Source organism: Takifugu rubripes, chromosome 8 (assembly GCF_901000725.2).
Source record: "Takifugu rubripes chromosome 8, fTakRub1.2, whole genome shotgun sequence".
In the NCBI taxonomy this organism is placed as follows: Eukaryota; Metazoa; Chordata; class Actinopteri; order Tetraodontiformes; family Tetraodontidae; genus Takifugu; species Takifugu rubripes.
Window position 1 is genome coordinate 17,883,512 of NC_042292.1, and position 14,271 is coordinate 17,897,782.

At 51.7% G+C, this 14,271-nt stretch overlaps 1 long non-coding RNA gene across 1 annotated transcript in view; it reads left to right on the forward strand.

Annotated features, from left to right (window-relative positions):
* Positions 1-11,354, forward strand: part of LOC115250850 (uncharacterized) — a 50,380-nt gene extending 39,026 nt beyond the window's left edge. The window contains exons 3-4 of the long non-coding RNA XR_003889413.1: positions 10,661-10,722; positions 11,122-11,354. This is a non-coding gene — a long non-coding RNA (uncharacterized lncRNA). The remainder of the gene's footprint in view (positions 1-10,660; positions 10,723-11,121) is intronic.
* The last annotated feature ends 2,917 nt before the right edge of the window (positions 11,355-14,271 follow it).

Consider the following 14,271-nt stretch of genomic DNA (forward strand, 5'->3'; position numbering starts at 1 on the left):
CAAAAAGAGCGATTATTTGCCGAGTGATTAGCTGGGAGATCCGAAGCGAAAATGCGACGGAGTGCACTTAACCCGTGTCATTCTGAACCAAAAACAGGAAGAGGAGCCCTCAAAACAGGAAGTGGAGACAGCAGGGGGGACATTTAGGTACTGCAGAAGAACCCTAGAGGACACGTTGTCTTCCACGTCTGCTGAGGACACTGTATAGACCTGACGGTTTGCCCTCGTCGAACAGTGTCGGTGCTGTTTTTGGACAGATTACCAGGATCTCTACTGGACCGTCTGATGAAAGGACACCTTGAGGACAACGTGTCCTTCTGAAACGGTCCTCTGGACAGCTTCATGGGGTCTAGAAGTTGTCTTCTGAAGCATTTTAAGGCTTTGCTAAATGCACGATGGGGCGTTTTGTCTACTTTTGGGGTAGCTGGACAACGTTCGTGCACTAGCGAACAAGCGTGTCCTGATCCGTTGAGGGGCCCATTTCCAGGGGCGCGTTTACGTGTTTGATCGACCACAAAGACACCCAGTGGAGAGCATTTTGTATTTTCCCCGTGGTGGGCAGGGTTCTGCTTTTGCCCGGTACCTTCTCTTCCTTCGCCCCGTCATTGGGGCGCTTTGATATTCTCGTTTTTGTCCTCGGGAAGGGCACTTTACCACCGACGGACGCGGTTATCCTGGGTGTTTAATGAAGACTTGGCTGGTCCTCACAAGTCGGGAGTTTAAGGGCAGAACCAGAATTAAGCTCAGCCTGGCGCCGCGTGGAGGAAGACACCCGGTAACGAGTTCTCAGAGGCGGAGCCCGCACCTACGGCGCGCTCTAATGTTCCTCCCGTGGATTTGTCGACGCTCCTCAGAGCAACTTAAATCGAAAGGCTGCGATTTCGGCAAGACTGTCAGGTCACATCGACTCAGCCTCGGCGCTGGTGTCATTAGAAAGTACGGCGCCCTGGTTAGTCACGCCCGCCGCGGCGCTTCAGCTTTGACAGCAAAAGAGGGGAGGAGAGCGGCGCCGGCGCCACTTCCAACCGCCTGTCGAGCATCACATGGCCTCGGCGGTGAGCTGGGTTATTCCAGGGAAGAAAGCGACTCCGCCAGGGTGTTCTGGAGGGAACAAGACGGTTGGAGCGGAGTCCTAGATGTGTCTGCTCGTCACAAGACGAACACGGGAATTATACATGCGGAGGGTTTCATAAGGCGCCGCCGCCAACTCCATCTAGCGGCGGATGTGGTTTGACAGGACCGTTGGGATCTTTAGGCTATTTTCTGTCGGCAAGTCCTTGTCAGGGAGGGAAACATTTCAGTCTGCCGGTCGGGATGACGGGTGGATTTTTTCTTCTTCTTTTTTTTTTTGGGAGCGTCTGTCGTGTCGCTTCGACTCCGAGAGAAAAGCAAATATTTGAATGAAACGTTAGCGAAGCATCGAGCTCGTCCTCGCCAGTTTGTCGAGGGGGCCGGGGCGGCAAACGCGTGGCGAGTTCGAGTCAAACGGCGGCTACGGCGAGCGTCTCGTGCCGAGCTGCAGCTTCGCGACGCAATAGCCCGCGAATTAGGACGGACGCTAAAGTTAAAGCGTTCAATTTAGTGTCGCCGAAATGAGCCACTCATGCAAGTAATTAGCTTCATGAGGTCAGATTAGCAGAGGCTTAATTCACCTTCTGTTAATACAGACGCTAAATACAGCAGTATGTTAGCTTTCCAGTTTTTCCTGTTATAGCGGCGGCGGCTATCCGGTCGTAGCATCTGATGCTGTTTGTTGAAATGTATTTTTCTCTCTAATGCTTATGTTCACACAGCTCTCTAACTGTAAATGATCCATTGGGAATATGCTTATCTGTGCTGTTGCCGTGGTAACAAATTAGAGGATTCACGTAGGTCGGGACGAATGGAGGCGAACCATTCCATCCCCTTAAATAGCGTTAATTGCTAGCAGAAATGTTTGCTTACTTGTAGCATTTAGCATGAGCCGAAAATACCACCAAAATTATTTAGAAGGAAAAATCCAAGTGAGCCGCTCTGTTGGTAGTTGTGACGCTATCTTTTGTATGTCAAGGCAGGTTTTATCAGTTTTATCGTTGAAACATCGTTATTATGGGATGAGCCAAGTGGTTCCTCTCACCACTGACTCACAAAGAGGGACAAAAGTGTTTAAATGCTCAAGAAAACGCAGTTTGACCTAATTAATGTAAAAGTACAATTGCTAATAACACCACCGTGGTGCTGTTAACAGAAACTCATTATGCTAATGAATGCTAATGAAGTAGCTGAGTTAGGTCTGTGAGTATTGTCAGATACTTCAGGTGGAGAAAAACCAAATGCTCGCACGACAACGGTGGAGTTTTATTGTGAAAATTGCTGTAAGTTCTTGCACGTTTCTGCCCGACATGATTGAGCGACGGCGTTTTCTAACTTCGGAGGTGAGACGAGAGCTGTGAAAACAGATGTTTCGCTCCCCCAATCCGTTGATTGTTCCCGTATTTTCAGCTTCCCTGCGTTAACTCTAATTATCGCCTTAAGCTAAACACCTTCAAGCGGCAGGAGACTTCTTTCTTTTCCACCTTTGAGGCGGAAGTGTACAATTATATTCCGGGCGCACTTCCTCCACACCTGCGTTTACGGGCACAATTCCTTTGTGACACATCAAAGAAGAGCAAAGCAAAGCTGCAGCTTGGGTTTGCTTTGAAGTCACTTTAATTCCAGTTGCACCAACCGACACATTTGTCGTCCCATTCCTCTTAATAATTAGCATTTCAACGTCCTATTTGGAGAACAAAATGGCAGCCGTGAAGAGAGGAAGCGGATTTTGCCGCCTGGGTTTTCCGCTCTCCTGTTTTTCTCGTGGAAATTGAAGCATCTGTTGAAAGAGGCTCTTTCCCCGCTCTCATAAAGCGTAATAAGCTAGGCATCGACTCTAGAATTTCAGGGCTATCGGGAAGAGTCATAGCTTCCTTTGTTAATGCACCATTTTCATTTTGAATTCCATTTGTGCTCCTTGGACTGGAAAATGAAGGTAAACTGGGTCTTTTTTTTAAAAGTGGATCTCGCTGCCGTTCTTTAGTGGAGCCAGTCGCAGCCACTCGGCGTCGCGGTGATGAGACTCTCTGCCTGACGTCGACTTCCTTAGCGGAAGCCATTAGGCGCCCGGAAAGGTGCATCTGAATGCTAAAGGTAAATCTTCCTTTAGGACCGAGACCGGAATCACGGCGTCTCGCTCCCACCTTCTAGCCTGAAACAGGAAGAGAAGCATTAAAGAGCAAAAGATCCTGCGGGTACCCAAAACAGGACTAGCTTAAAATGGTTTAGCACAATCTTCGATTTTGGGCTTTCTCGCTCTCAGCTCACATGACCAGTGTAAGAAGATGTTAGCGTATGTGAGCACCGGCTATGCTAATCCAAGAAATGTCACCATTCCAGGTGCTTTCTGTGCGTTACGATTGTAATTTTTGCTATTGGAAGCCGCTTCAAAGATGGCGGCACCAAACGCACCAGGGCGGGCGCCGGCGTGCAGCTGATTAGCGCTGGCGAACGCCAGGCGGCCTCTCCTCGCTGCTCAGATGAGGTCAAACGATTCACAGAAGCAACTCAACATACGGAAACACTGGACGAACTGTTGAGAGTCCACCTGAGATCCTCCACAACCTTTTTCTTTATTTCACCCGCTAGGCTAACTGAGTTAGCAGCAAAGATTAAAGGGCATCATTTCTCCGCCGCTTCAGCGGTGCTTGTTGATGACAAACGCTTGACCCGGCGTTTCACCCTCCGGCGGCGTTCGTTTCGCTCAAAGTTTGTCAGTAAACAATTAAGCCCATCACTTGTTATCGCCCGCTCACCTTGGACCTCTCGCCGGCCGCACCAGCGTGCTTATTTTTACCTGTAAACCAATTAGCCGCTGTTGACGGTTGTGCGGTTAGCGGTGACACTTTTCGCGGTCTCCACCCACGCTGTCACATAGCTGTCGAGCGGGAAAAGAGCTTAATTGCGTCTCTCTCTCCGTGTTCTTCACCTTGCTGGACATCACTGGACCGGGGACGAAATATATTTAGCGTCTTTGTCCCGACATGTCGATATTTCCCTTTGCTTCGTCAGAGTCTATTCTTCCAGCGTGTCCCTTTAGGTCAGCCCCCCCCCCCCCCCCAGTGTGTTCTGGTTAGTTTTCAGACGGAACAAGAGAGCGAGTCCTGACGGCGGGTTCAGGGCCCGACCGGGGTGACGGCCACCGACGTTTTTGATGCTCCCCTTGTAGCTTTAGCCTCCTGCTTCTTTCCTCTTTATCCTTTTCTGCGGCGAGCTCCACGTCACCGCCCCGGTGATTCAGATCCGTCCGGATTCCCTCCCACTTTCATCCTCATCAATCAGTCCTCCTTTGAGACGAGTGTCGGCGGACTCTGTGCTCCTTTGCGTCACCCTCTGCTCTTTTTCTGGGGACAGATTGTGTAAGTGCGCCCGTTTGACCTTCCTGCCAGTTCCCCTTTTACGTAACGCTAGTCTCGGCTAATCGACCCGCGCCGCATCGTCTCCGAGCCCCCCGAAACACAAGCTGCGACCCCACCCGCTCCCGTCCATTTGGGCTAGCTGTTATTTTTGCGCGTCTGCTCGCGTCAGTAAAAATTAAAATGGACGGATGTTTTCTGCCTGGGAGGTTCGAGGAAGGGGGCACGGGGGGAGGGGGGGGGGGGGGGGCTGCCTCTGCCTCCGGGGACTCATTTGATTCCTTTTTCCCAGTGTTTTCCCCTCTTCCTCCCCCCGATCCTCGGTGTCTATCAGGTGCCATCTGTTTCCAGCGAAGGTGTTTGTTGCTGCCGAAGCGCCAGATTTGCAAACTCAAGGTCTCCTTCCTGGAGGAACGTCTCGATTCTGATGTGTTTATCAGACTCGAGCTGACAACTTCTCAAATGTCGGAGCTTCGATTTCAATTTGTGGTTTAACTACCGTCCAACGGTTACGTAAGGTCTCGTAGGCGTCCTGTGAAGTTGCGAGGTTATAGCTGACCGGGGGTGTTGGACGTCCTTGAGAAGGTCGCAGCCAGCCGTAGGAAAAGAAGAAGAAGAAGAAGAGGGTGAATTTTAGCTCCGCTTTTACCTCGAAGAGCTGGAAAAACACTTTGAAGCGGCGCTAATGTGCGTGACAACATGCTAATCTCATTTAGCCTGAACTCAAAAGGTTAAAGATGAATATATTTAATATTAGATGACAAAAGCTCGTTTTTTCTCTTAATGTAATGAAATTTCAACACCTTTGTGCCGCCGTTGCTAGCGATGATGAAAACCGTTTAGTTTCGGACTGAGACAGCGAAAAATGTTAATGTTCAGAATTTATTCCCATTTGAACGGAAAACATATGAGGAAAAAGTTCCCAGATCAAAGGCTCAGTATGAAGCAGCTGAGTCGCCCCAAGTTCTCAAAGCTAATGCTGCGCAGTTAGCTAGCGGATTCAAGTGAAATTAAAACCTGTGAAAATCAACGGAAAAATCATGTTTTCGGTGGTGATTAAACGTACTTACATCGCTATAAAGGCAAAACCTTGGATGCTAAAGAATTTTTCCCTCGAGTTCCTGACCGCTAGAGTCTATTTTGGTTGCTCTCTTACCGTCGATGTCATTGCTAATGTTGACTTGTGTCGGAAAACCTCAAGTTTCTTAAAGTTTAAGAAGCAAAGCTCTGTGTGTAACGAGAGTTCAATCAATCTGGATTTAACCTTGCGCACCAATTTTCTCAAAGATGTTTTATTTTGTGCTCTGCAGGTTGCTCAGTCAATCAGGTCGGACAGGAGAGCACTTTAGCAGCACTTTCATTAGGCTAAGTACCTCGCGTAGGTTTGCATTTCCATAGTTACAGCATCACTGCAAATGCTATAGCTACAAGCTGGGATAGAAATGTATCTGCTCGTTTCTGTTGTGCCGGTGTTGGTTTTTGTGGCTGCTGGGCCGTAGCGCTTAAAAAAGACCAACGCGAATGGAAACGGGGTCGTTTTCGTAAAAAAAGATCGGTTTGTGTTTCATCCCGTCGGAGTTAGCTTTAGCGCTGCTACTCTCAAGGTTAAGCTGATCCTTGGAAAAGGAGCCTCGTTGTTCTGAGGACGGATTAGATATTCGCAGCGTTGTCTTGTTTTTACTTTCCCTCGCAGTCGTTTTTCACGGAAAACGCTGAAGATCCCGAAGTCCTTTTTGCCGTAGTTCTTTATTTATTTTTTTTACCTTTGTCTTGTTTTGAAATACAGATTTGAGCTGATGATTACGGGATGTCGTCTGCTTGTCCTTTTCCACTCTTTCATTAGCTTTATCCGTCTCCGATCCGTCACTATTATAGCGCGCAATTAGGGGAAAGCCAGTCCGCCGCCATCGACACCCTACCCGAAACAAAAAAAAAAATGCTTTTAGCGTCGTCTTCGACTCCTCGTCAAAGTTTGAGGACTCAATTGCGACGATTTGTGCGCGTTTAGCATGCAAATCGTCTGAAGCGATACAGAGGAAACATGCGTCAAACTGTCAAAACGTTTTCTCTCCTTTGAGTTGCGATGCCATCAGGCGCCGCTTGTCTTCCTTTGGCAGCGGAAGCCAGACATTAAAGATAATTTATTAGCAATTATCCCCTTCTGCGCATTTTGCCTTTCAGATGGCATATTAATCGGAATCCGAGGCAGGGCTGCGTTCTTTTTCTCCACCGCCACCTCCCACACTACCCACTCACTTTTGGAGCGGAAAGTGCAGCGCCTAGCATGATTTTTAGCGCAGCGATGAGGCGGAACAGAATGGAAACGGTGAGTCATGTGACCCGGGTGCCTCTGCCCGCCTGTCACTCATCATCGTATAGGAGGGCGGGAACGGTGGACGTGGTGGAAAAACAGAGATGGTCACTCTGTCGGGAACAAATGGCTGCCAAGAAGAGGCGAGCGAGCGATTCGAGTATCCTCAGGAACGAGGCTTCCAAAGGGTCCTTCCAGGAGGACTGATTAGCACGTTAAGGACCCTCGTCAGCTTAATTAGGAAGGAGGTTCTGCCCCTGTCAAGGTTCTAACTACGCCTGGTTTCTGCAGTGAACAACTTCAGCATGTGAAAATAGTGGCGCTGGTTGTTTTATGATCTGCAAACACTCCCTTTTTTTTTCCCGGAGCGGCTGCAGGTGGAAGATGATGGACTGCGGCGAAGGTGTACGCGGAATGGCTTTTTGGGGAGGAGGGGAGAGAGGCATGAATCATCGCTCGCAAGCTGGGAATAAAGTTCATTTTTTATCCAGGCAGACCATCAGTCAGGAGATATGGCCGAGCCCCCCGATATCAATCTGCATGGAGGCAACCTGGCGCTCCCCAGAGGTGGCGAGGGGGTAGAAGGAAGTGCTTCCATTTAAACGGTAGCATTTATCACAGCCTGCTTTCGGCATCCTAAAGGAGGCCAAGCGAGGGGTGGGGGGGGCGGGAGCCGGGGTGGCAACATTGCTAATGCCGGCGCTGCGCCACTTGGGCTAATTTGGATTTGTTGTGTCGCGCTCTCGCCGTATTGAACGCGCGGCGTCGCGGACGGATTTTGATTACCGCTCACGGCCGGCGCTCGGCCCTCCGAGTGTGACAAGGCCCGTAACGGCTGAGATTGTTCCCCGAGTCCTAACCTTCCTTCATGCCCGGTTTGGCGGCGTCGTCGTTGGCGCCAGGCCATTAACTTTACAAATGCCGCTAAGCAATGATAAATCAGCCTCGGAACGCTTTCCTTGGGAGCTGCCGTCCCCACGCGAGTCGATAGAGGCTTCACGAGGCACCGCGGTCACACTGTGTGCGTCCAATTACGCGTAAATGTAGATATTATGCAACCTCTGGAATTCCAATATCTTTGTTTTCCATTTAGCGATTCCCGCCTCTCGGCCTGAGCAGCTCAACCGCTTCCTGAAATGGCCGCAGTAACGATAACATCAGCCACGATAATGAAAATAGAGCAGGAGAAAATGCTCGAACAGCGTCCCTCGCCGACGCCGTCATCCGTCTTCATAACGTTGCCCCCCCCCCCCAACCCCCGGCGGCGGGTGCACCGGAAGGGCGGTTGTAGTAAATGCAGATGGTCGCGTCTCATCCACCCTTTCAGAAATATTGACTTGTTGTTTTCAGGGGGGGGGGGGGCGGCGCGCTCCCCGTCCGCCGTGTACAAACAGAACATTGATCACCGTTTGGCAGCGGCAGCGTGTTGCCCTCATTTCCCAATTTCCCACCAGCCTCGGCGGCATTAATGCTGACGGTTTGTTGATCGTCGCCTCCTCGGGAGCGTCGCAGATGTTGAAACAAGCGGATGGTAATTTTTTTGGAAGCCGCCTGTTGAGCTAATATTTGTCTGTCAGACGCCGCCGGTGGCACGAAGTCGGTGTTAGCGACATCGTTAGGAGCCAGAATGTTGGGTTGTTGTTGGCAACAACAACAAACGTGGGAAGACGGTAACGGACCTTAGCAAAGTTTTAGCTTTTCAATGAGGTAAGAGTGGTATTAGCTTAGCCACTGGCTAACTGGTTGTTATGGTAGCGAGGACCATCAGACCAGGGTGTTGTGTCCTTGCTAGTCTGAGTTAATTTAGACTTTCGAGGGGGGTTTCTAGGATTCTTGGCAGCATCCGTAGACGGGTCATCGGCGGGGGGGGGGGGGTGTTTGGGACTCTGGGGAAATCAGGTGTCTGCTCCGCTGGGATGGCGGGGGCGGCGCCCTGAAGAGTTCAAATAACGGAACTTCCATTGTGTCGGGGTCACGACATTTGTGGGAAGAGGGAGCAGAAATGCGTTTTCAAGGAGTGTACATAACAAACCATTAAAGACTTTAAAATGAGGAAAATGTAACCAGAGGTGTCTATAGGAATAATATAACTCAAGTAGACGCGTTTTTTTCTCCAGTCGAGAGAAGAAAAGCGCGTTGCGGGAGAAAAGGAAAAGGCTATTAGTGTTGTCAGTTACTCCTGCAGGTTCATCTCGCTCGGTATTCAAACCCACAGGTCTCCCTTGAACTGCCTTATTGAACAGGAGATTTTTCAAACAGAAAGGAAGAAAGAAAAAGAAAGCAGCCTGGAGAAGGGAGGTAGCCTAGCAACATTGAAGCCGCAGTAAATGAGTGTGTGCCCACTGTGAAGGAGCTCGCAGTCGAAATGACAGCGTGGAGCAACTCGGAGAGAGTGGGATGTGCTGGCCACCATCGCAAACACAAGAAGGTTTAGCTGTGGACAGATGTGAGCTGTTTACAGACCCCCCCCCCCCCGCAACACACACACACACCCGTCTCACACACACACACACACACTTGTGCCTGCTGTCAGACCAGCGACCCTGTCGTGGTCGTGCTGCAGCTTTTGATGCATTCTAAATAAAAGATGGCACAGGCGTGAGAGGGATAACCCCCCCCCCCCCTCATTGGGAGGAGGAGGGCCACGATGCGACGCCTCCAGGCTGTCGAAGTCTTCTGAGGGGCTTTTGGACTCCAGCTGAGGCTGGGGAGCTGAGGGACCTTCTCATTTGATCAGTAAGAGTCCGTTTCAGAGAAGCATCAGAAGTAATGAAATTCTGAAGAGGCTCCTTTTAGCATTAATTATGGCTACGGCGGGTAATTAGCGCAACTGGCGGCCATTTTGATTTAGCCGGGATCAAAGCTTCGCATTTGGGACCAGTGAAACGTGATTGTGCTGCAAAGAAGCTGAGCATCATCGCAAATTAGCTTTGCTTGTCTCCTCTAAAGCTCTAGCTTTGGGTTTTCTTTCAGAAGGAAGTGGCCACTAGGGGGCGCTAGGTCTTGTCTGCAACGATCGGAAAACGCTTTGATGCCGCGAAAACACGTCCGCGTTGTGTCGAAGGCCGTCGTTTCCCATCATCCCAGCCTGCAGTTGTTTTGATTGACAAAGGATTTATTTTCTTATTTAATAATTTCCGTCCCCGCTGCGTCGCGGGCGTAATAATTTAACCTGGAGAGGAGTGACGCTTCCAGAGGAACGAGTGCCTAATTATACATTTAAGTGTTCTACTTAATGCGCTCGTTTTCGAGCCGTCAGGGTCACTCGCTGGAGTGCCATTAGCATCGAGAGCGCCCGTCTCCACCTGAAAACCTGGTTAATGCTCGGCGCCGCGGCGCCGCCCCGGCTCGCCTGGGTGTAGATTGCATGGCAGGTTTTTCTCGTTCTCATTTGTCGTCGGCCCCTGGAATCAAGGGCAGAGGGCAACGGTTGTTGCGTGACTGAGGAGAGGGTTAAAGTGGGAGGGAGTGGAGAGCTGGGGGAGCCAACACGGTGAACCCCGGTGGCCTCGCCGCCACGTTGCCGTGGCAACGGTTAGCCCGGCCGTTAATGAGGCAGGAGTGAGCCGTTAGCTCAGAATACTGATTTGCGTTTTGACAGCGGCTCCCGATTGCACATTTCTGTCAGGAGGCCTCAAGGAAACGTGGATGGAGTTTGTTGGGAAACTGTGGAGGGGCGGAGCCAAACGTGGGGGGGGTCGTGACTCAGATTAATTGCCAAGGTCAGACGGAGCACAGACCCAGTCTGTCAACACGTGCACGTTCCTAGCTCGGCTGGTGCCGACGGAGCTCCTCATCACCCACACCTCCGTCTGGTCCTTCACCTGGGACCAGTTTGTTCTGGGACCCGAACCCACCACGTTTGGAGCGTGGCAAGAACCCAACCCTGAGACCTGAACTCTGACTCTCGCTTCTCTCTTAGGTCACGTTGACACGACGCGCCGCCGGCTCAACCAGTATAAACCACCGATGGGGTGTCGTTAGGTAACGTATTGCATCACTTCCTGTCTTCTCAGTAGTAGCTGTGCACGGTGTAAAATTGAATGCTCGTCAAATTCGAGTTACTCGATAACAACAGGGACAGATGATTCATATAAAACAAATACATAAACTAATTAGCATTAGCGCTAGCATGGCCTTGCCTGGTGTGTGTTCAGTAAGATCATTGATGATGTTGTTTCTTGTATAGTTTCTCTGCCCCCCCCCCCCCCCCCCCCCCCCCCTGTTTCCATCTACAGGTACCACCACCTTTATAGCTGTATGTTGACCTGCTGACCCCCGACCCTGCTGACCCACTCTACTGTTATACCAGCAGCTTCTACTATTAATGTATCTCTGCCTATCCTCTCTTCCCCTCCTCCCCCTTCTCCTCTCTCCCCTCAGCCCCCCCCATCAGCAGGAGGGTCCCCCTTCATGAGCCCGGTCCTGCCACTGTTGCTTGTTGGGGGTCAGGGTGGAAAGTGCCTAGAAAGAATTCTGATTGTAAGAGATGCTATATAAATAAAGATTGATTTGACATCTCATCAAGCCAGTCGAAACATGGGTCAATCCATAAATAAGCTAAGATCTTCCAGCATGACAACATGTTTTGGGTACTTGTGGCCTTTTTCCATTAGATTTATGAAGAAGCATTTACATTGTGTATCTTTTTTTTGTAAGTGTTATAATAACTAGCGTCATTTCTATAAAAGGACTCTCAACACCTCTGCAAAACCCCCTTCTTGCCGCTCCACGGAGGTTCAGGAGGGGACACGGCCCCCTCCTTTCCCCACCTCCGGCATGGCGGGATTCGAACCGGCACCACTGGCGACTTACGCTCGCGTTCTCCCCTCCACCACCGAGGTGTTGTGGTGGAACCTCTGCTCGTGGCGCTTTTATCTCCGTCCTTTTAACGGTTCCTGTAAAAATGGACCTCATGGGATTTGAACCCACAACCTTCAGCAAATGAAGGACGCGTCTCAGCAGCCTGAGCTACAGCGAGGCAGGAGAACACCGGATCTTTTTTCCTCCTGTTCCGTTGCTAGCAACAGTTCCTGTCGCGAACACGTGACCCTCCTCGCCGCCGAGGGCTGACCGACAGGTGACCTTTTCTCGAGTAGCACTGATTAAACGACAAGGCAGCTTGACCAAATCCAAAGAATCGACGCTACCTGCCGAGGCGGAGCCGCGTCTCACGCCTGAAATCATTAGCGCATTAGCAGCATAGCGAGGGGACCGCGTTGCTGCCCCGGACCCCTCGTTAAAGCGGCGAAAAGCCTGGCTGAGGCATAATTTGTGGCAGCGGCCGCTAATGAGTGGATGCTACGCCGAGAAGGTGACGGCGATAAGCGCAGGCTTTGTAGCGTGCTAGCTCAGGTGAGAGTTCAGGACGAGCAGCTGGTCATTAAAGCGCCGTTTACAAGTAAACTGTCGTCCGGCGTCGCGCCGGCAACGGCGCCGTAAATGAATACCGTTGGAAATATGTCAGCCTCGCCGAAACCGCGCATCCACGTTGTCACGGGAAGTTCCAGGGCTTCAACCCCGGTTAGCTTAGCCTCATTTGTAACGTGGAGCTAGCTTCTTGGAATTTGAGCAACCTTTAATGTGCCTCAACGGCGTCCAGGAAGGCGGAGCTGCTTCCGAGGAAGTAGCGGACGGACTTTTGTTCATACGTGTTCTGGTGCGTCCCACATGTTCCCCTCGGTGTCTGCAGGGTGTTTACGGACCAGAGCGGAGCTGCGTCGACGCTAATTGCTTGTGAAAGCATGATGCGCGGTTATATCGGAGGGGGGAGGACCCCCCCCCCCCTCAGCACTGAGCGTGATTAGCTGTGGATCTTCGGGATTTATCGCTCGCAGGCGTGCGGATTAATGCCGCGGCGAAGTTTTAAACGGAATAACTTCGGTTTTAAGGAAGCGAGATGAGCTTAGATGGGCTCAGACCATTATCAGAAGAAGAAAGGGAAGCTAATCAGCTTTTTAAATGCTAATCATCCCTAATGAGGATTAGATTATGTTTTTAAAAAGGCCATTTTGTCTTCAACGTGATGTTTTTGTTGGTTTTCTGGCTATTAATTGGCAATGTTCTGCAGTTTTTCCAGTTGTTCTCGGCTTGGTGGGGAATTTTAACGCAGGAGGCGTCCGCCGGGTCGCGGATCGAATCGCATCACGACTCCATCTGCTCGCCTGGCGTGTCAGTACAAATCGCACCTCGGCGTTTCCGGGGAGTAAATTAGCCGAGATGGAGCGTGTGCCGTCAGAGGAGCGCGTGGACCCGCCGGCTCGCCCACGATGCAAAGCAAACGCACGCGTAATTGGTTTAGCCTCCGCGCGGTGCTGCTCTCCCAGGATTACCGGCGACAGCGGCTCCATTTTCTGGTGGCGCGAGTCAATGGGATTCCGCAGGTTTCCGGATTCGGTTTCACGTGGACGGAAACGGACAGACAGGCGTCCACTTGGCTGCTGACACTGGAAAGTGTGTGTTCACGCGTGTGCACGTGGTGTTTAGGGTGTTTTACAGAAGCAGACGGGTCCGGTGGACGGACACGGATCCCTCACTGACGGATCCGGCCCGGATTAGGGAAGGAGGCAAAGCGTGCGATATTTGGGGGCGGGGCGCGGAGGTGATGCACGAGGGACCTCCGGTCGGCTAGCAACAAGAGCCGGAGTGCTGTCACTTCCTTCACTTCGCCGTGTCCGCCCGCCCTGACAGCAATCCATTTGAGAGGCCGGCGCCACTAAGAGAGTGCTAAAATCCAATCAAATAGGCCGGAAAGGAAAGGTCGCTGGGGGCACGGCCGGGCGTCCACTCGTACGAGCAGTTCACCTCCGACTGACCCCGCTCAGGCGTCCTTAAAGAAGATGTGCACACGGGCGATGACAGAACGTCCCCAAGTCGTGTGAAGGCGCTGCGGGATTCTCCTCATGTGGAGCCGCTCAAACGCAGGCCTGGACACACCGGGACGTCTTGTAGGCGAGCGCCCCCCCCCCAGGTCTGGGTGCAGGTTTGTGAGGTCTGGAAAGTCCTTAGAAACGGAGTCCACAAAGGGAAAAACAAGGCTGGAGCAATGAGGGAACGTTTATTGACCTGTGGACAGGTAGGGGTAGAGAGAGTGGGGGCTGTTGCGGGGTAGAGGGGGGGGGGGGGGGCGGACTTGTGAGGGGGAGAAGAGAGGGGGGGGTCTGTGAGGGGTATGAAGGTAGAGGGGGGGGTCTGTGAGGGGTAGAAGGGTAGAGAGGGGGGAGCCTGTGATGGGGTAGAAGGGTAGAGAGGGGGGAGCCTGTGAGGGGTAGAAGGGTAGAGGGGGGGGGGGGTCTGTGAGGGGTAGAAGGGTAGAGAGGGGTGAGCCTTGTAGGGGCTTAGAAGGGAAGAGGGTGGGGGGGGGTCTGTGCGGGGTAGAAGGGTAGAGAGGGGGGCAGTAGAGCGGTTTTCCCCCCGACCAAAGCCACCAAAACCTCATCACGCGAGCTGAGCTAAGCTAAAGGCTAACAGACTTGGGTGGACGGGGAGCAGAGGGCGAGCTGCCGGTCTCGTGGCGGCTAAATGTTTCTGTTT